A 23,809-nucleotide genomic window follows, 5' to 3' on the forward strand; every position below is an offset into this window, starting at 1 on the left:
AAAATACGTGACCATGGTCATTTGTTGCGTGGATCTCACTCATTCAAAATTCATACTTTTTGCTTTCAGTGTTGTGTACTTCTCACTTTAAATTAAAATATCTTTAAAACGGTCCATTTGAGAGGTATTAAAGGTTATGCGTTTTTTTATTCAAAATTGATTACTCTATTGTTTTGACCAAAAAAAAATAATATTAAGAGGTCAAAAAAAAGAAAAACCACAGAAAATATGACCTGCAATGGCTGGGACCGGAAATTGAGTAGAGGTATCCAGTCACAAGTAACTATTCAAAATTTTATAATACTTGGTCAAATGGTTCCGAAGTTATTATAAAAAAAAACCTAATTTCCATACAGACATTGCGAGGGCTGTAAAATTCTTATCAGTAGAGATAGGACACGAGTTATTATCTAAATTAACATCATTCTCTAGCTCAGTTTTGAGGTTCAAATATTGCTTCATATTTATGAATAACTCTGTATATTTGCAATAACACAGGGCGACAAAAAAAGTCGTCAGGACATGACTTGACAAATTATATATCATTTTGTTCGTCTCAGTGAGCCAAATTAAATGCACTAAAAAAATTTCAAAAAGTTCACACACTTTGAACTAAATAACTTTTTTCTAATTTAAATACTTTACTTCAAAAAATCATTACTCACTAACTATTAGGCCGATTTCCTTCAAATAAAGAGCATTCTAAAGGGATCGTCTTGTCCTTTAGAATGATATGCAATTTGAAATGTAATATTTGCGAACTTTTCTTCGAACATTGTTTGAAGAAGTTCGAAGTAAATCGAAATAATCTAAGAAAAACCATACGGGTAATTATTTTTCATCACCACCATCGTGTGGAGCATCTTTTTATTAGTTGAAATCCAAATTTTTAAAAAAATATACCGAGTTGTTTTCAAGATATGATTTTTTGAAGTTAAGGTTTGCTGATTAAACATCAAACATAGGAGGAATACATGTTAATCTTACTTAAAATTGCACTTTTATAAAAGTATTCGTTTTAAGACTCTTCTTTTGCTTAAAAATGGTCGATTGCACCTTCTTTAATCTAATTAGAATAAACAAAACCTCTTTGTTTACTTAAAACAATATTAAATTTCAAATTAAATATTATTCTAAAGGGCAAGTCCATCCCTTTAGAATGGTTTTTATTTGAAGGAAATCGGCTTAATAGTTATTGAGTAATGATTTTTTAAAGTCAAAGTATTTGAAATTCATTTAAATTAGAAAAAAAAATTTAGTTCAAAGTTTGTGTTTTCAAAGTTTTGACATTTTTTAGTGCATTTGATTTGTCTTACTGAGACGAACAAAATGATATACAGTATGATGAAAAAAAGGCGCCTGTGTTAACCCACAGTGTGATCTTTTATTAAAGACGAATTCGAAGACCAAAATTGGATTTGTGCTCTTATCAGTAAGATATAGATTTTCCTTTTTAGAAAAGAGAAATCTATATAATTAACAGTTTTAAAATAATTTCATTGTTAAAGTCTAGATTTTAATACAGATGACGGTGTTCTTAAAAAAATGTGTAAAAAGTCTATTGAAATAAACTTTATTGAAGATGCTACGATACCATTTCTTGGCTCCAAAGAAAATTTATCAATGTTGCAACATTGCAAATATCCTAGGATACAGAAAATGTCCAAGTAATATGCAATTATTGGAAACGGTAGCAACAAAAAAATCAATTTTCAATGTTGTTTGTGAAATTTGAACGATTAAAGTCAAAGATTAAAAAAAATTAATTGAAATCATTAGATACATTTGGTCGTATCATATTGGAATAATAAAATTATGTAAACTTTACAGTTTTTTATTTTATGCGGGTGACAATATCTGTCAGTACTGGTTTCCTAGATACGAAAAATATCTGAGTGAAATAGTTTTTTAGTAAAAGAAAATTGAGCAATATTGCCGCTTTGTGCTGTTAGACAAACTGTTTGAATTTTAAAAAGAATCTATTTAGACTTTTTTTGGAATGATGGTCACAATGTTTCACCTTCTTCAATCGTGGGCGCCTTTTTTTCATCATCCTGTATAATTCGTGAAATTATCACATGATTTTTTATTGTCGCCCTGTGTAATTGATTGTTTATTATTTGTATATTTGCAATAATGCAATTTAGTGGAATTTGATTTCGGACAGCTGGTGTATAACAGATGGCATTAGGATACATTCCTTGGGCACCTGGGTGGGTGTCGAATAATCGTTTTACTTTCTGTGGTTTCAGATTTTCGGGTTCAAGGAGGGTCGGCGTTGCAGAACGGTCGTGGTATTTGTAATAAGTTTCAGATTCCAGACAGTTGGTAGTCCACAAAGCTCGGTATGTGGATAGGAATTATCGAAAAGCCAATAAAATCGCAAGTAAATATTTGCGTTTTGTTCGTTTTGTCTTCGTGACGGATCGGATGATGCGTTGAAAGACAAAGGAGTCGAACGTGATGAAGTCTGTTTTTTTACACGGGGTGAATTTTAAAGCGCGAACGCAATTAAGTTTCTTCGTTTAATTTGTAACATGAATATTTCAATTTAGGTTTTTTTCCGGGGGCGGCGAGGATAAGAGGCGCGAAACAATTAGGCAGATGAATTAAGAAAGAGGGTTGAGATTCGCAAGTTTGCCTGGTCGGCTAGTCTCTAGTGGATTTTCACTAATGGAATTAAATGAAACATACTCCGGTACTGATGAGGATATTACCAGTCTTGAGATTTAGAACTTGTGAAAGTAAAGTCTTATCTTATTACGTCTTGGAAAAAGACGTGGATGGTATCTCGTCAGGTGTGACAAAGTTTACGAATTAACCACCGGAGTTGGAAGCAAATTTTCCGATAACAATTTTGGGTGGGAGAGAAAAAAACAATTCGAATCAATCTCTTGGTAATCTCGAGCTAAATACATTAAGACATGTTCGCCCACATAATAGCATGTCACAGATAAACTTCCCTGCTTTGGCAGGATGAGAGATTATCCTACATGACGCGTCTTCTATGGCGATGCAAGGATTATTCCAGCTTAATTACGTGGTGAACCCATACCGTACACGGAGCGGTAAATCCTGCATGTCGGCAGTTCCTCTCCCGGTACAAGAACCAACACAGCTATCCATTGTCTTACTCAGACGTCCCGGACTCAGTCCACGAGATTTAAATCAATTACGACACTGCAGATATTACAATCAACTACTAAAATTCCTATTTTTACAACTTTTGATACTTGAAAAATACTTGAAATTAAAATTTCTTCTTAAACGGAAAACCTATTTAAAAAAAGAAAATTAAAAAGTGAAGCCTAGTAAAAAATAATATACAGGTGTCCCAGCGAGTTGAAAAAGTCTATCTAGTGCATCACCTAAAATTATTTTCAACCATACAGCATGTCCCAAAAATAAGTTACGATACAAACTTGTGTTTTTTTAAATGAAACACGATATGTTTCTTTGCATTGCATGTAGCCTTTTAAAACGATGTTTTTACGTTAAACTTTTATTAGTCGATTTCGCTTATAGTTTTAGAAATAAGAAGTTTTTTTTTTACGAAAACAAGCAATTTTAAAAAATTTATTACACAAAAACTAAGACAGCTAGAACATTTTTTTTCTTACTTCTGCGAAAAAGAAAGTATAAAATTTAAAGCTGTAGCAATTTTTTAGTGTTTTGCATTTGTAAAGATTAATAAATTAAGAAATATGCTAAAAGTTAAATAATTAAAAAAAAATAAACGGAACACCCTTTTTTTGCATCTAATAGATTGATAAATTGTCTACCTAAAAAACTTTTAATGTCTGGAATTGATAAATGAAAAGATATTTAACATTTAATATTAATTGTAGCAACAACGCCTATCAATATCTGAGCATTGTTGATACTATGGCAATCATATAGTAATTCCACCACGGATCACTTATCCGTTGATTTATCCGGAGATTGTAAAAATCGTTATAAAAACTGAAATTCGAATTATTTTATTGTAAAAATAAAGAATAATGGATTCAGTTTAAAACAAATGTGATTATTAAGTGACATTTCTTCCATCTCTTGTGCAACTGTGCACTTTTTGGCTACTGAAACAACAGTAATTATTTTTTTTATGTTTAACGTTAAATATCTTTTTAGTTATTGATTATAAACACTTAAAGGAAATAATTTTAGAAAGACAATTAAATAATAAAACAATAAATAGGGTGTTCCATTTATTTTTTTTAAGTTATTGAACTTTCAACAAACGCCTTTATTTTTTTACCTTTGCAAATGCAACACACTAAAAAAATGTTACAACCTTATAGCTTGTACCTTCTTCTTTGCGGTAGTAAAAAAATATTTCTAGATGTCTTTGTTTTTGTGTAATACATTTTTTAAAAGTGCATGTTTTCGTCAAAAAAACGTCTTATTTTTAAAACTAAGCAAAATCGACCAATAAAAGTTTAGCATTGTCAAAAAAATCTACATCCAAAAACGCTACGAAACATATGGAGTTTAATTAAAAAAAAAACACAAGTTTGTATTGTAACTTATTTTTGAGACACGCTGTATAGTTGAAAATAATTGTAGGCGATGGACTAGATTAGAATCCATCAATGTCGTATATATATTTTTTAAATTCTACTATTTAAAAGTCACTAATGGACTTTTTCAATTCGCTGAGACACCCTGTATGTGAAATATTTATCATTGGCTTCAATTTAGTTTAAGAGACTCAGTCCGACGAGATTTAAATCAATTACGACACTGCAGATATTACAATCAACGACTAAAATTCCTATATTTCCAACTCTTGATACTTTGAAACAATAACCACTAGAAAGTTGAAAAAGAGTTGTTCGACAACTTCTATTTGTTGAAGAATTTTACGTGCATTTTAAACAGTCTTTTATACAATTGCAATATTAATTGAGTTTTGTTAAGTACTAATTAATTTTATTATTAATGAGTTCGGTTAATTAATGGCTTCGCGTTTTACGTGTTCGCGTATAAATAGAGATGGAAGGAATAATCGTAGGTCGTTTTAGCCCCGGATTGACTTTCTTTAAAAATAAATCGTTTTCTTATAGTTTATCGACTTTGATATATGCTCCATTTCTTTCAATAGATGGCTAGAAAATAAAATTCTTCGTTTAATAGCCCCAACATAAAAATACTGAAATAAATCTAAAGTAGGTATCGTCGGTCATTACTCAGTGTCGTGGTTTGTGCAGGCCTGCCATAATAAACATTTTGTTGAATGAAAAGTTATGGTGGTGCCGTGTCAAAGGTTATTAAATCACGAATTAGTCTGCAAAAATCGGTAAAAATTAACACTGCGCTAATGGGAGTAATTGTAGCGAACGTTTTTTGTTGGCTGCGAGTTGTTAATTATCCTTTCAAGAAGCCTCAGCGGTTATAATAAATTGCGCAGTCGTTATCGATTAGGGTAATAATTTTCAAAAATGCCGTGCTGTTTAATTGCGGCGGATTTATCGTAAATGTCTGCGATTAAATGAGTCTTAATTAACAATGAAAATAATTAGGTTGCAATTTCTTCGGATCAAGTGGTACATATTTCGTGGCGAATTTGTTAGAAACTCTAAAAGAGAAATTTCCTTTGTTGATTTTGTTGGTATTTGCAGAAATGCCAACGTCTCAATTATGCATTCCCCTTGTTGAGTTCTTCCTCGAAATATGCGTTTACACGCAATTCTACAATATAAATTTGCATATTTATAAATAGATAAAGAGGTTTGCTCGCATTTTAAAAACGGACGGTAATAACGGAAATTCTTTCGGGTAAAAATGATTCGTTTTCGATTTCCTGGGACGTCGAACATGATTAAAAGAGACAATGTCCCCGGAATCAGTTCAAAGTTTCATTATTCAAAGCGGCTTGCTTTATAGGGCCGAGATTTATAGCGGGAAAGATACATGAAAAGAAATTACTACTTTCGAACTAAAATTATAGGATTACGTTTGATGGATCGTTCGCATGCACCTGGAAAAGTAAAAGAACGTTTGCATTGCACGGATGGCGTCAGGAGCCGACTGGCAAAAATCCTGCGTGTTACCGCAGGAATTCCATCGATCCGCCCATAAAAGCACAATATTTGCACTAATTAACTAAAGTTTGCACTTCAAATAAATTAGTATGCAAATTATTTCGTTTTATTTAAACAAGTGTAGAGGATGAGTTAATAGCGGGCTGTAAATGAATTCGATCAGAAGGTAAAATTATAACCTTTGGACAAAGACAACATTTTGGTCGAATCAACGAATTAATTCTCAATCAGGAAAACAGTGAGCGGCGGTGGAAAAAACGTAATTACATTATTCGAGTGCACTCTGTGAGAGACATTTTCATTTGTGAGCCGTGTCTTCAAATGTAATATGCTTTTTAAGTTAAACAAACCGAGTGAAATACTAATTGTCTCTTTCTTTGTAAACGAGAAAACTTTAGAAAAATTCATTTTGCTTCACTCCGCCGACTTCAGTTTTTCCTGGACGCCTCTTAATGAATGGTGATAATTAAAGTTTTCGCACAATTAGGAATCCCCATCTGAATTTAATCATTTTTTGTAAAACAATTAATTAGTATAGAACATTGGGAGGGGAGGGGACTTGCAAAAACCCTTGGTATCCCCTCGTCGCTTAATTTGATTCTATTCTGGATATCCTTCATTAGACGCTTTCGACACTTTGCACGAATAATAAAATATTAAAGAGACTCCCTGACCCACTACGAAAATTTAATTAATAAAGGACCCACACGTGTCTCCTGCCGTAACCACGGTTGTCAATGGTGGGCCTGCCACCAGTTATCATCAGCAGGCAGGCTTTTAATATCTGATCTGGCGAACCTTTGTTACACCATGCACACTTCTCGAGATGTGTGGATTGAATCTTAATTTAGGATCAGCTTACTTCGAGACTCAGTGCTGCTTAATATGCCGTACATAATGTGTAGCGAAGATGAGCCATCAGTTAGATTATAGATAAGTTTGTTAAACTGATAAGAACGGCGACGATTTCTACACTACGTCATCCCATTAACGCTATTTTTTACACAACGTTGGCTCAAAAACGGCGCGTTTTACATGTTTTGAATTCTCCGTAATTATCTGCGAATTTAACACGTAATTAAAATCGCAACTTTACTCTTCTTATAAAACAAATTCAAATTTCTTCTTAAACGGAAAACTTAATTAAAGCCGTAAATATTATCTTTTCTGTTTATATAAGATTCAGTTGACGTTACGAAATGACTAAAATATTCTGAGAAAGGTACAAAAACGCAAATTGTCAAAAACAAAATTGTCAAATTTTCAGAGATTTACAGTGTGAAAAAGGTTATTCCCAAAAAGGTTAGAAAACTATCTAAAGAAATGTCGTATTTGGTGGTCTTGCCAGTGTAGTGTCATAGTCAGTGTTAAAAACGAAATTGAAAAACTTGATAGAAGTTTGCCTGACAATTATGAAATTGTGAATTGTGACAAAGATAACGTCAAAAAACTGGCATTTATTAACAGGCCAAATTACATTATAAAAAAAGCAATTTGCGGTTTTTTTAGACTCAAGTGTATATTTTTGTATTTGGTTACTGACTAATCTTGATTTAGTGTTACCTGTTAATATGTGATAGACTGATAGAATAAACGAAAATTAAAAAGTGAAGCCGAGTAAAAAATAATATAATGTATCATATTTATCATTATCATTGACTTCAATTTAGTTTAAGAGGGGCCCTATTTGCTATAAAAAAATATCTACAAAAAAAACAAACTTGCTTTGTTCCACTACTGAAACAGCGCAATTTAAACTGAACAAAACTACACGTACAGTTCCGGACAATAAATTTGGTTCACCATTTTTCTGTCATTTCAAAAAAGTTAGATATAAACAAACTATGCATTATTTTCACTTCTAATATCCCGAGTGCATTGATTATTGTTTCCGGAAATTTTTTCGAGTGATTGTCATAAACGTCATTAATTAGCCCGAGTGGAAATCGTTTTTGCCAATCACGAGAAAAAAATTTCCGGATTCAGTCCAATGTACGAGAGGTATTCGGGTAAAAATTGTATGAAATCACGAGTTCAAGTAAATCTTAGTTTTTGATGTTTAAAATAAAGTTTTGCTAAATATTTGAGGTCAGTTTTTGCGTCAAAAAAAATTCCACTTATTAATTTTAGCTAATGAGTTAAAAAATTTCCGGAAATTTTTTGTGTTGCTATGGTAATCATATTAAATACTAACTCCAGTCTAGTTCTTCCATGGGGTCATGCAAATTCAATATAATTGACGTGCAGACTTTTTCATTGTCATAATACTGTCACCACTGTCAGGCATCAAACTGCCACCAATTTCTACAGCTTTTAACAGTCTATGATAATCTAAGTTAAAATGACAATCATGCATGACAAGACTTAAAAGGTGAGATTAGTTCACATATATCCTACATCACTTGACATTTATGGTGGACCAAATTTATTGTCCGGCACTGTACCGATTACCTATTTACCATTTGAGTCATATATCATTTCACTGACAGCTGTCACATCTTTGAAAATCAGGAGCTGTGTACACCATAGTGACATTTATTACTTTATTCGTTTTCGAGTAATAATGTATAATGTCATTTTTATTATTTTTTTTAGGTCAACCGATATTTTTATTACTTTGTTTGTTTTAGATAGAAGGTATACATCGCTATCTTTCTGGTAAGTATAATAAAACTCAAAAAAATAAATCAAAAAAAATGCAAAAAAAACTTAAAAAAGTTAGGTATAGTAAGTTTTCTACAAAGAGCTGTTCTTCTTCTTGTTCTTGCTTTATTTTATAAGGAGTGATTGTTTTTCGTTTTTATTTTTTTGTGTTTAGGTTTCATATTAACTGTTTTCATGCAAATTATTTAAAGAAATATACAAAAAACAATTGCCTTTTATAAAAAAGATAAAGCCTTTTGTGTTTAACTAGCAATATTTTCTTATTTTTTTAGGGTTTAATTTCATTAAAATTTTTTTTTTCTTATTACCAAAAAGATAAAGATGTGTGCTATTTAAAACAGTGAACAAAAATGTCAGTTGTCATTTAAAAAAATTAAAAATGAGGTTACAATTCAAAAACGTATGACATCATAAATGTTACTATAATGTCGAAATATAGCATTTAAAAAAATAAAATCCTCGATTTTTTGAAGCGCAGAACTGTTCTACCCCCACTAAAAATATTGGACGCCCTAAAAAGTGTTTCTAGCGACGGTCCTGTGTTTTACTTATACATATTGTAAATTATATTGTACTTGGTAATATTTAATATGTATTGGGAAACAACAACAACCTTAATTTAATATTAGAAAACCTTAAAGAAGACATTTTTTCTTTTGAAAAAAAAAACATATGAATAAACAGTTTTTTAGTACAATTCACACATCCTCCTCCATTTATTTTTTTCCTTGTTTATGTTTAGTCCTATATTGGCAGGAAAACTAAATATTTACTACAAACACACACAACAGCTTGCTCGAAACTTTTATTCCGATACTTTTATCGATGTAAATACTCATGGAAAGCGTTAATGTCTACCGAAACTGTGTGATTTTTTTTAATTTATATTAAAAGAAACAATAATATATGTTTTTCGTTAGCTATTTTATTACAAAATAGTAGAAGATGGTTTGATGGGGAGCTTTGATAGTAGAATAAACATCACTTTACAGGTCAGATGGCCATTTCAATTTACACCAATGTTGGAGGCTTGTGATTACTGCTGCACGGCAAGATAAAATGTTTTAATTCCCAACAAAACTTCTGAACCCCTCAAAATGGGAGTTGGTTGTTTTTCATCCGCACTGGAGAATGCTTTGATATTGCGCCTTCAAACGTATAAAGGGTCAGAGCGGACATCAAACTGCACGTCTCTTCATGTATATTCATACATCTCTGCCTTAAATTGTTAATCGATGTGTGTTTAACCGCAAAGTAAACAATTTATGAGGATTATTTTGAACCGGATGGCAATCAATGGAAAGCACTTAAGGCCTTTAAACGTCACCCTAACGTGAAAAAAAAATATTTTTTTGAACTTTAATACTTCAAGATCGAACCCAAATCCATTTTCATCCAAATAATGCAAATCACCGCAAATAACTTTGGGTATCTACGTGTAGGTTTGGTGCGCTCTCTGGCATTAATAGTTGACGACGTCCTCGCGACCGGAATACTTAAGCGACACAACGAATTCACCACAACCACCAATATTCACGTCCACTCTAATTAGTCAAATTGCTACGGCAACGTCAAATTAAATGAAGAGTACACGTTCATACTAAAATCATTACAGACATTGATGAAAGTGCAAAAAAACTCTGTTATTGCGATTTTTTACACTAAATCAACGATCAGAAATTCTCCTTTGGCAAATTGGAAAGTTTTATGGCGCTTCTGGCGAGACTTAACCTAATAGGCGTGAATCAATTGCTGGTAAAGTGGATAGTTTCAACTTATTCTGAAAAGGGTGCAAAACTTCATTGCAATGTTGAAAACTGTTGAGTTTTTTTTGAAGCCGGGTATACACTACTACAGGGTGCGCCAGAACTCGCGTCTCAGAGAAATATGTCATGTAAAGTCTGTTCTATTTTTAAATGGAAATGCCAAATAGTCTTAACATTGGCACCACTAGTAAATTCATTCATGGTAATTTTAATAAAGGAAGTTGGCAGTTCCGGTTTTTTGAATTAATTTGAAAACAATGTCATTAAACGTCAACACAAAAAATCGTCTAAGAAAATTTAGAGATGAAACACCAAAAAAGAAACAAATTCCGTACCGGTAAGTTTTTAGCAAGTTTTTAAAAATCTGGAAAGGAATAGTTTGCAAGCAGGAAGTTAGAAAAAGGGCCCGTTAAAATGTAGACGCAATTTGTAATGCAGGTTTGCTAAACATTCTTTATTTTTAGCAAGAAATTGACAAGAATACAAAAACATGAATGAGGAAGAACCTCGGAAGAACAGTGTCTTGTGCATCGTTTTTGAGGAACGAGTTGTAAAAGTAACAATTTTGAAACTAAAGCTGAATAAAAATTTATAAAATGCATCAACTTTGAGCTCATTTCAATAAATTACACAAAATTTATTGGCGATCTTCACAAACCTTGCTTGTATCTTTTGCTAAATAACTTTTTTCTGTATATACATCCTTTTTCTTCAAAGTTTTTGTAGCAAGAACCTCATTTTTGTCCACAACAATGTACTTATTTGCGGTGTGTTTCTATCAAAATTATTAGCACTGAATTTGGTCTTTAGACCTTAGGTAATGATGTCTGTCTTCATGTATTCAATTATAGCGCTTTCAAAGAGCAAACAGGCACACAAGATTCATAAAAGTCAAAATTTTGGCAACATCTCAATTTGAACACATAACCATAATTTTTTAACAAAATTTCTAGGGACAAAAACAAAGACCAAACAAAATTTGTGACTATGGAGACAAGCTGCTACCAATTTTTTCACCAAAAGTTTGACTTGGTAATTTCCATTAAAAAAAAAACAAACTTTAAGATACTAGGAACATGGAAAAGATGTTAAAAAAATTCTATGATTGTATAAAAATTTTGAAGTTATGAGAGTTTAAATTTTGCACTTTGACTCTATGTATTTCTGTTGGAAAAATAATTTTCCAAGTTTTTTTTTGGTACAGGCTATTAAAAAAAGAAACAAGAAAGCTGTATCCTAAATTGTAACTCTGTATAATGTCATTTGTGGCTTTTATTGGAAAAATGTTTGTACCTTTACTAATTAATTATTAAAAAAAACATATACAAGATTATTAGTATCATTAAATAGACATAAAAATGTCAAATCTCAAAAAAATAAATGTCAAAATTTTTCGACAGATAGAATTTTTTAAACATTTTTTATATGTTCCTGGTATCTTATCTTACTTGCAATTTAATTTTTATTTTAATAATGTAATATGTAATGTAACGTATAATGTAACGCTGTTGGGTGCGAGCATTACATTACATGTTATTACATTACAGTATAGTGTGTACCCCGCTTTAAAGAAAAAAAGAAGAAATTGCGTCAAGAGTAAAACGTAAATTTGAGGACTTGAATTATAAAAACTTTATTAACTTTTTTGGTACAAAAGAATGAGATTTTTTTAAGTTATTTCAAAAATTACGTTGACAATAATTAATTATTTGTTACCTAACCCAATTCTAAATATCGAGCGATCAAATTAATTTGTAATCGAGATATTCATGAATCTGAAATCGTATGTTATTATTAAAAGTACACGCTTGAACTACACTGTAAACGTGAAATATAATGTCAATTAAAAGCTAAAATAATGGCAAGTTAAAATAATATTGTATTGTAAAAAAATACGTGTATCTTCAAGACAAATGCGAGAACAAGAATAAACACAGGCTAGGTCTTGACAGTTGAAACGGGTGCAACGGTGGTTAAACATATGTTCAACGTACTTAATTGTATAGCCAGGATTAGCATCGACAAAAAGTTGAAATCAACAACAACCAAATTAGATGGAACATACGCTTTTTCGCATTTATTAAAAAATTACATCACTAAAATTTTTCAGAATCAAATCAGTTTTAAAAAGGTCTTTAAAATGACGTAATTTTAAATCTTACAATTAAGCATATCAATCACAAATGACATACGGATTCAAGTCCATTAATTACTGGATTACAAATTAATTTGATTCTCGTCGTTGCATTTTTAATAACTAAAGATATTACATTATCTTAGACTGACCACAATAGTTGCAAAACTAGGCTCAATTTTGTATACGAGTATATAGGGTGTTCCGTTTTTATTGTTACAAACTGAAACAGGTAATAGAATAGTCAATTTTAAGACAAAAGATTGCTAGAGACATTCAGGGTGTTCCATCGAGCTGAAAAAGACAATTAGTGACCTTTAAATGGTAAAATTAAATATATACAGGGTGCGCCAGAACTCGCGCCCCAGAGAAAAATGCCATATAAGGTAAGTTACCAGGAACATGGAAAAAATGTTAAAAAAATTTTATCCATAAAAATTTCGAAGTTATGAGGGTTTAAAGTTTGCACTTTGACTCTATTTATTTCCGTTGAAAAAATAATTTTCCTAGTTTTTTTGCTATAGGCTATTAAAAGAGAAAACAATGAAGCTGTATCCTAAATTGTAACTCTGTTCAATGTTATTTGTGGTTTTTATTGGCAAAATTTTTGTCCCTTTACTAAATAATTGTAAAAAAACATATAAAAGATCATCAGTATCATTAAATAGATATAAAAAAATGTCAAATGTCAAAAAATAAATGTCAAAATTTTTTGACAGATAGAATTTTTTAAACATTTTTTTCATGCAAAAATCCAATGTGGCGCTTATAAGCAAAACCAAAGTTAAGTGTTGTAACTCTGACATCAAGAACGCCTTAGAAAATACGATGACAGATTTAGATTATTTGTAAAAAAGTGCCTTAAGAACGTCTTTATAAAAACGTCCAGGTGTTTTAGTTTTCGCTTGAAAAAATAAAAACGAAAATTACAAATTTCCGTTTTTTTTTTCAATAATTCAAAAACTAAAAATGACACATTAAATTTTCTTTCAGATAATTGTTCAGTATAAGAATGCGCAATTTTGCCCTAATCTAACTGACCTCGTATTTCTTATAATAACTGAGATCCCCATGATGGAGCTCGAAAAAAATGACACATTAAATTTTCTTTCAGATAATTGTTCAGTATAAGAATGCGCAATTTTGCCCTAATCTAACTGACCTCGTATTTCTTATAATAACTGAGATCCCCACGATGGAGCTCGAAAAACGGACACCCTGTATGTTATTTTGAGTAAAAGTGAATTTATGTGGTTCAGCTATAACAAACTGCCGCAAGAACGTCTAAGTTAAAAACATCTACATCTTTTGGTTTTCGCTTGAAAAAATGAAAACAAAAGTTACAAATTTCCAATTTTTCCAATAATTCGAAAACTAAAAATGACATCAATTTTTTTTCAGACAATTCAGATAATTGTTCAGCATAAAAATGCTCAACTTTGTCGTAATTTATAGTGGAACTCAAAAAACAGACAGTCTTATACATACTAGTACTATATTAACATAACTTGAAACAAAAAAATTCTAAACAATGTGGCAAAAAGCTATTTTACTGAATGGCATTATTCATGTCGGAGACCTTTGAAATGTCAAAACGTTTGAAAAGCCCTCAATTGATTAAAGCTAAGAATGAACTTTGGGCTTTTAAAAATGCGGGTAACGAATAGCAGTTTGTCGGATGATTTTTTTAATCGAGTTTGATAATTAACGCGTAAAGGAGAGGTAATTCGCGAGGCAATTTAGCACATGTTCTGTTGACAGAATTCATTGAAACGCCTTTCAGTCCATTTCAGCTCGTATAAAGGTAGAAAAGCGGCAATCTGCGTCCACAAAAGCTGACCAATCGATTCAAGGGCGAGTTCGAAAGCTTGTTTGCATATGAAATGGTTGATATTTACGCCAGTTTGGATTTTCAGTAATGAATTATTAAGCGGCGAAAACGCGACACATTATTGTGAAGTTTGGAAAATTCATATTGTGGAAGAAAGTCGAAAATTGTAGCATGTGGTGCGTCGAAGTTAGATTGGGTTTTTATGTCAGCCGACTCTCGACCTTGTTATTTCAATATCAGATCTCACAGATCCTTACATATTGATAGAAATTGCAAGGAGCAAATCCAAAGACGATTGTGACGTCCCTTTTCACGTCTTCTTCGAAATGAAATAGCTATCGTAAATTTAGATCCGCAGCTTAATATCGCTGACATCCGACGGACAGATCGCTGGCCAATGCTTTGTTCACAGAAATCCAAATTTTGATCCTATGTTCAGGACACGGTTACAATTTTACCACGAGTATAATGAGCAAACTGTAGAGCAAAGAATCCTGCGACAGAATAAATGCACAGAGCAAACAAAGTGACAAGTTTGCTTTGTTAAAAGTCTACCGAACAAAGCCAAATAATTTCCAACGCAACTTAATATTATTTTAGTCCATGTTTCACAATCGGACTGGCTTAATTGGGGACTTTGATTTTAACTTCATCAGTATATTAATATCAATGCTTTGAAGTCATACTGGAGTAACTCGTTCTTGTCTTGTTAAAAATAATCCAAATTAAACATCAAGGCATTGTTGTCATAACGGTATGCTTTAATCTAAATAATAAATTCAGTACCTTTGAATTTAATGTAGATAAATCCGCTGGATTTACATATAACTCTCCTCTGGAACGATAAAATATATTTCTCGTCAACAAAAGCAAATAATAAATAATATATAACTTCATGTTTGACAAGGTAGTCGAGCTTCAATATAAATATAGCCAAGTTCTTTTTCTATCTCGCACCCTATTGAACAAATATTAGCGTTCAACAAACATAAATTGTCATAAATAAACATAATTTTATTCAGAAATGCAGCGTCTTCCGCTGCAATAAATTTAAAATATCGTTCCCGGCGGAAATTAGTGCAGATGTATTCTTGTGGAAAAAACATCATCTCTGATTTCAACTGTCTTTATCTTTTGACATTAAGAGAATTGTGTGCACAAGCAATACAAGTTTTTCTAATTTTAGAAGAAAATCAATAAGTCATTTCAGTGATATCAGGTTTTTTGGCTCATCGATTTTTGATATATCATTGTTGGCAGCTTCCTGATTTGATTAATTCCCTCATATAATATATTTTGGCCGTTACAGATGATCATTTTACTCATAAATCTGCGAAATATGAAATAAAGATGAATATTTAAAAACGATGTTTGGGGAATTTGTCACTCACTACCGATAAAAATGTTTTTGTTATTGTCCAATAACAAACTTGTATACAAATAAATAACAAACACTAATGGAAAATGTCGAGTTGCGGGAAAATAAGCGTTCAATTGGTATTACTTATATTTTATACATACAAGAATTCTTTTTTGTGATAAATTTATGAGGTAATAAAATTAGTAAGAGGTTGTTTTTCAAGCGAGTTTACAAACCGTCCATAAGGTGTCTTGTCGCGATAGTGTGTAGACGCAATATTTTAAAAGATATCTTAATTTGATTTTTGGCGGAGGTTAAAAATTGTCCTTAGGGGAGCAGCTTGTTCTTTCTTCCCGTCCACCGGTTTGCATGGCTAATATTTCAACGTAATTATATAAAAGTGGTGGTTTTTGTTGGTAGTTCAGATGGCAGCGACGCCGCTAAATTCCGTATTTAATTGGTGCTGTTACGGTTCATTTCTGCCTTAAGGCCGAACGTGTCCCTTTAAAATAACAAAGAAGTGAAAAATGCCCTCTTAAACTTAACTTTCCTCAAGGGTGTCTTAACTCAGTGTCTACGAAAACTCGCATTTGTATTTACCGAAAACTGCCCTCGAGAGGCAGCTGCCGCTGGATTTCGCTTTAATTTCAACGACGTTGTCTTAACCAAATCAAAGAGTGGAAGCCTCCACCAGGAGGCAATTGAGTCAAGTTTTTGATTGATAGATTACGGATTTAATTAAACATTTTTGTGTCGGTTTTTGCGCCCGATTAATATGTCAAAAACAGTGAGTTTCGATTATTATTGAGAGGTTTGATTGCGGTTTAGACAGGAAGCGGTTTTCAATCAAAATTCGCGGCTAGCAAACAATACCCTTCTTGGAGATTGGGAAAAATTCAATGGGAGCGGTGATCCTGTTTGTGTATTTAACACACGATCGGGTTAAACATCGAGTTATATCGTTGGCTCGTCTCATCTACGATTACCAGAGCTCTAAATGGTGCTTAGCTTTAAAGCCAACGGGGCCCCGTTAAAGCCCGTTAATAATTGAGCTGCTTTAAATTTTAATTGAGCAATCATTTTAGCATCACTTAGTCAAGGTGAGAATCCCTCAGTCGGTTGTTGTCGCCCACTTTGGCTCTCGACACTTTTTTCCGAAGCAATTAAGGCAATGCGTCTTATTTATCGTCTATTAACGGACCTGCAATCTGCAGTCGAAATGGGGAGGGAATTTATGAACACCAGTGGCCGAATAAATTCACACCGTTGATAAATTATATAAGAATATTAGCCATAAACTGTCTTTGAGAGCCAATTTAAGTCCCGATTCGGGCCATTAATATTAATTAAACCTGAACTTCGTGTGCTCATTAAATTGTCTCTCTTCTTCGCCTTTCCTTAGATCGATATTTATAATTGAATAGTCGGGAAGTCATTATTGAATCTTATTTTCTGTTATCGCAAAAGAAACTTTGACTCGCGCTATGTAGCTACTTAAAAATCCAACATTTTTAATTACAGATTTTCTAACTCGAACTTGAACGGACACAGGTACATACGTGTAAATCAATTAACAGGTTGAAACAGTCCTTTAAATGGTAAAATTAAAAAAAAAAATTGTGTAGGACATTGATAGATACTAATCTAGTGCATCACCTAAAATGATTTTCAACCATACAGCATGTTCCAAAAATAAGTTACGATACAAACTTGTGTTTTCTTAAATGAAACACCATATGTTTCTTTTCATTTTTGAATGTAGCTTTTTAAAACAATGTTTTTAGGCTAAACTTTTATTAGTGGATTTCGCTTACTTTTAGAAATAATACATTTTTTTTTGACAAAAACATGCACTTTTTAAAAATCTATTCCACAAGAACTACGACAGTTAGAACAAATTTTTTCTTACTTCTGCAAAGAAGAAAGTACAGAATTTAAAGCTGTAGCAATTTCTTAGTGTTTTGCATTTGTAAAGATTAATAAATGAAGTAGTTTGTTAAAAGTTAAATAACTTAAAAAAATTAAATGGAACACACTATTTTTTATTTTTGCATCTAATATATTGATCTAAAAAAAATAAACTTTTATTGTTTAGAATTGATAAATGAAAAGATATTTAACATTTAATATTAATTGTAGCAACAATGAATAGCCATATCTGAGCATTGATGGCATCCATAGTAATTCCATCACAGATCACTTTTGCGTTGATTTATCCAGGGATTGTAAAAGTCGTTATAAATACTGAAATTCGAATTATTTTATTGTAAAAATAAAGAATAATGGATTTAGTTTAACACAAATGTAATTATTAAGTGATATTTCTTCCATCTCTTGTGCAACTGTGCACTTTTTGGCTACTGAAACAATAGTTTTTTTTTAATGTTTAACGTTAAATGTCTTTTTAATTATTGATTATAGACACCTACAAGTAAATAATTACAGAAAGACAATTTAAGAATTTTTTAAATGCAAAAACAATAAATAGGGTGTTCCATTCAATTTTTTTAAGTTATTGAACTTTTAGCAGACGTCTTCATTTTTTTAACTTTGCAAATGCTCCCACTAAATAAGGTTACAGCCTTATAGTTTGTACCTTCTTATTTACGGTAGAAAAAAAATTGTAGATGTCTTAGTTTTTGTGTAATAAATTTTTAAAAAGTGCATGTTTTCGTCAAAAAAACATCTTATTTCTAAAACTAAGCAAAATCTACCAATAAAAAGCTTAAAAACATTGTCATAAAAATCTACATCCAGAAACGCTAAAAAAATATGGTGTTTCATTAAAAAAAAACACAAGTTTGTATTGTAACTTATTTTTGAAACACGCTGTATAGTTAAAAATAATTTTAGGCGATGAACTAGATTAGTATCTATCAATATCCTATATAATTTTTTGAAATTTTACCATTTAAAGGTCACTAATGGACTTTTTCAACTCGCTGAGACACCCTGTATAAGTATCGAAACCCACAAACCAAATGCTTACCCGCAAATAATTTATCGCTGTGCGCACATGCTGGATACATGTTTGTTGGAATAATTAAAATGTGTAGGCAAACATCAGCAGACGCTTCTCAAACAACTTGAATAATGTCTAATTGAATGGAGTCTCGGAGTGAAGACCTAAATCACAATATCTTGCTCATAAAAAATTTAAATTGTGCTCCGAATAAGTAATCACGACCAAAAAGCCATCTTATTTATATAAATAAGACTCTCATCATAATAAAAAAACGTCGTAAAATACATAATTCAACGAAATAATCCGTTTTTGTTAAACTTAAAATGACTTACAAACTAAATCAATCAGGCAGGTTCCGCCCCATCTTTGCAAGTCTCTAAATAAATTAAATTAAAACGTATTTAATCAATTCTTAATCGATGGGCTTATAATCGAACTTTAAATATTTGCTTCTTTCGAGAAAGATGTTTCATTTAATTAATTAAATTTCTTTAATTAAATCATTAATCTAATTATGAATATAGCGCGTGGTGGACTAAAAAAACGAATTGATTCTAATGAAATTGAAGGATCTTCTGGCTTTTCTTTGGGCATGTTCTGCCCTAATCTATTATTGTATTAAATGCGAAGCTGACATGCCGAAATTTATATCTTTACCTTAAAAGGGCGGAGGGCACTCAAATAAAAATCAATCAGAAAATGAAAAAATTTACTTAGGTCTTTGGTAATTGCCAAAGTCCGACTAAATTCCAATAAAAGTATTTGATGATTAGCGTACTCTTTCCTCTTCAGTCACTGATTTGATATATCATTATAATATTTATTGACAATGTTTTGTGAATAAAAGTTATGAATAAAAACAATGAGGCGTTGTTTTGAGTCAGTAAGTGTTAAAGTATACATAGGTATATTCTTTTTGGTTTGTTGTTAAACAATTAGAATGCATCCGTGTATAACAAGCGTTGTAAAATGTGGCGATGCAGATGTAAATCTATTTGAAGCGTTTTGTCCGCTTATGACACATATTTCAAACGACCGCTTTTGAGCGTGGTTGCACAAAACTGGCACATATGGGATGTTCGTTAACAAGTTCTAAAGTTTGGCAATATTGCAGTGTATAAAGTATATGCATGACGTTCTCGATACATCGCAGCTGCGTCCGATTTGTAATTCAGATGAAATTCGCTATGAAATATTTACCGTTAATTACCAGCTCGTCCTTTAGCCCGAACTCGTCGGGAAGTTCCAGAAATTCGCCCCTGTGTAAATTTTTAATTAAGTATTTAAATTAAATGAAGAATGCTCAAAAACTTTAAAGTCCTTAGAAATGCTGGTTTGCATTAAACAGTGAAGTTTTGTAAAGACCTCGCCAAGGTTCATACTTTCCGATAAACTTAGTCTTTAAAATTGTCCTGTTTAAAATTCCGACTGGCGTCGCCAAACAACAAACTTCCGAACAAATCGCTTTTGTGCAATTATTATCAAGTAATGCAATAAATTTCAGTAGGCAAGTAGTTGCAAAGAAAATCCAACTTGGAGCATTAATCAACCCATTCAGCAATTAACACGCCGATTTTTATTTAGATCGGAAGTAATTGGAATGTAATTAATATTTTCCGGTTATTTTTTGACGCGCATCCGTTTCGAAACAATTTACATTTTTCGACCCCTCTGAATAAGACCGCTGTCGCATTTCAAATTCAAATAACGGCCCAAAAATACCAACGCCCAATTAAAGGTGTAACAAAGCTTTTGTATTTGCAAGTGGCCGTAAGGTCCAAATGCTAATACTGCTTGCTCCGGGCCACTCCATTTGCTTCCGCAATACCCATAAATTAGCCCTATTTGTACGTATTATTGGATCAATTCTCAACAATTTCCCGACTAGGACAAACGGATGCTCGCCATGTCAATAGCTGACCGGAGGCTCTCTGCTGTTCAGCCCCGGTTAATTGACGATTTATCAATTCGACCATTTTATTGCTCTTTATTAACAACTTGACTAGCGGAATACTCGATTCAATATTTTACCGACTAAACTTATCAAATTTGTACTTTCCAGAGGCTGTGATTGATAGTTAAAATGATGTGAACTTAATAGTTATTTATTCTACGAGTTTGAGTGTAAATCGGACGCATTATTTCACCTCGTTACACTCGTGGTTTAAAAATCCACGCGAGTGGTTTATCATCCACGAGGTGAAATATTTTTTTATTCTTTGAATTAGACTCAACAAGGTTTAAACTTGCTTTAAATTTGTTAAAAATAATCTGACGTTTCGTACTGTGAAATGCCAAACAGTTGTCAAAACTTCCTTACACGGGAGAAAAACCGTAAATTTTGACAGTGACGAAGAATAAAAGGCTGTTTTTTTTTAATGAAAATGCCAAACAGTCTTAACTATTATCGTATCAACAAAAAATTACTCCTTAAAATTTAGGGATATTCGTGAATAAATTCGCCATAAATTTGGTTAGGTTGGTTTCTGGTGACAAACAAAAGATTTTGTAACTAGTGTCAATAATTTAGGTTCAGTCACGTGTCAGCTTGAGTAGATTACTCAATAGATAGTTGACAGAAAACGTCAACCGTCAGCAACAAGGGGTAACCAACCCTAGACATTCAAAATTACTTCTGAAAATTCTAGTTGCAAACAACATGAAAAACGTAATTTTCCTGAAAGTTCAAATCCTAGGTGGTAATTTCTTGTTGACAAATCTTTAGTAAACTCATTCATGGTAATTTTAAGAAAAGAAGTTGTCAGTTCCGATTTTTTGAATTAATTTGAAAACAATGTCATTAAACGTCAACACAAAAAATCGTCTAAGAAAATTTAGAGACGAAACACCAAAAAAGGAACAAATTCGGTAACATCAGTTTTTAGAAATTTGGAAACGCAAGCAGAAAGTTAGAAAAAGAGCCCGTTAAAATGTAGAAGCAATTTGTAATGCAGGTTTGCAATTTTTAGCAAGAAATTGACAAGAATACAAAATAAACATGAATGGGAAAGAACCTCGGAAAGAACGCAATTGAATTAGTGTCTTGTGCATCATTTTTGAAAAACGAGTTGAAAAAGTAACAATTTTGAAACTAAAGCTGAAGAAAAATTTATAAATTTCATCAACTTTGAGCCCATTTCAATAAATTACACAAAATTTATTACCAACCATCATAATACCCACTTGTATCTTTTGCTAAATACGAGTAACTTTTTTGTAAAATCGTCTTAAAATTAGGTCATTAGTGCATTAATTTGCGGGCGTAAATAGTGTCTTTTGCGCCCTAAGTCCTAAAAAAACAGCAATTGTAATATATTTTATTGAAATATGTAGTTACAAACAATTAGCTAAAACCTAATAATAAAAACTTAAAAGTTAAAAAATTAAAAAAATCATTTGTATCACAAATTCAACTTCTTGAAAAAACATGTCAATATTTTTTTCTTGTTTTTCGTTTTCGGACATATTTTTATCACAAATTCAACTTCTTGAAAAAACATGTCAATATTTTTTCAGTATTTTGTTTTTATTTATTTGCATCACATTAGCAACCAACAACAACTCGAACAACGAATCGTGCCATTTATTTTCGAAGCTTAACAAAAAATCTTATTTGCATTTGGGGCGTGAACGGCAATTTTGGCCCTTTGGCGTCTTATATAATTCCGCCTCCTTCACGCCCTTAATACAAAAATAGCTCTATTCTGTATAATTTAGATATGAAAAAAGGGACAAATTCGGTATCGCTAACAATTTTTAGAAATTTGGAAACAAATAGTTCGCAAGCAAGACATTGACAAAAATACAAAATAAACATGAATGAAAAAGAAGCTCGGAAAGAATGCAATTGAATTAGTGTCTTGTGCATCAGTTTTGAAGAACAAGTTGAAAAAGTAACAATTTTGAAACTAAAGCTGAAGAAGAATTTATAAAATGCATCAACTTGCACAAAATTTATTGCCATTCATCATAACACCTTCTTGTATCTTTTGTTAAATAACTTTTTTCTGTATATACATCCTTTTTCTTCAAACTTTTTGTAGCAAAAACCTCATTTTTGTCCACAACATTGTACTTACTTGCGGTGTGTTTCTATCAAAATTATTAACACTGAATTCTGTCTTTAGACCTTAGGTAATGATGTCTGTCCTCAAATATTCAATTATAGCGCTTTCAAACAGCAAACAGGCACACAAGATTCATAAAAGTTAAATTTTGACAACATCTCAATTTAAAAACAAAACCATAATTTTTTAAACAAAATTTTTAGGGACAAAAACAAAGAGCAAACAAAATTTGTGGCTATGGAGACAAGCTGCTACCAAGTTTTTCACCAAAATTTTGACTTGATTTAACGAAAAAACAGACTTAATGTTTTTTTCAAGAATAAAAGAGTGTTTAATTGGGTCGTTTTTGTCTTTTATTAAAATATTGTCCCAGCGTGAAGTGGCGTAATTCCTCTCGGACCCCTTTTCCTTCCTTCCGGCCCTCTACATTATGAAAAAGTGGGCTTAATACTTTGTTGGAAGCAGAAAATATCAAAGAAAACGCCCTGAATGAAGATAAATGTGTCACAGATAAGACCGAGGCAAATCTTATTCATGTGTGAGAGTTGGTCCGAGTTAGAACGTCACGTCTTGATCTTGGAATCCGCAACACGCGCCCAAGTATCCCTTTCGGTTTGCGTGACACGCCGCCGGCTGCGGAACTTAATGCCGATATTCCTCAAGAATTATTTTATGCAGCTTTATGGCCGAAGTAAACGGACGAGAAAAATCGGACACGATACTGATTGAATCTAATTGATTCCAAGTTCTTGCACGAAACGAAATCCAGACACGGAAAAATGACAAATAATTAGAATTGTGAACACGTGTGTGCTCTCCCACGCTCCCCAAAATGCCGGTTATTTCCTTATCGCCACATCTGTGATGGATTGCTGTGTGCACAATTACCATTAAAGGCACGCGGGAAAACTGTTTACGAATGATGGACAATCGAGAAATTTAGAAAATGCGTAATAAATTGTCAATTAAATTACAAGA

At 32.0% G+C, this 23,809-nt stretch overlaps 1 protein-coding gene across 5 annotated transcripts in view; it reads left to right on the forward strand.

Annotated features, from left to right (window-relative positions):
* LOC123004874 (peroxidasin-like protein) overlaps positions 1–23,809 on the forward strand; it is a 139,098-nt gene that overhangs the window by 75,420 nt on the left and 39,869 nt on the right. For 2 of the 5 annotated variants that reach the window (XM_044398380.1, XM_044398379.1), the window contains one exon: positions 8,675–8,681. The exons of 2 other annotated variants lie outside the window; for them this stretch is intronic. The gene's annotated coding sequence lies outside the window, so the exon portion shown is untranslated. Of the gene's footprint in view, positions 1–8,674; positions 8,703–23,809 lie in introns of all 5 variants that reach the window. One more of the 5 variants, XM_044398381.1, reaches the window with a different exon arrangement.

Source organism: Tribolium madens, unplaced genomic scaffold, assembly GCF_015345945.1.
Source record: "Tribolium madens isolate multiple individuals breed KSU strain unplaced genomic scaffold, Tmad_KSU_1.1 Scaffold_20;HRSCAF=117;Tcas5.2_LG4, whole genome shotgun sequence".
Classification (NCBI taxonomy): Eukaryota; Metazoa; Arthropoda; class Insecta; order Coleoptera; family Tenebrionidae; genus Tribolium; species Tribolium madens.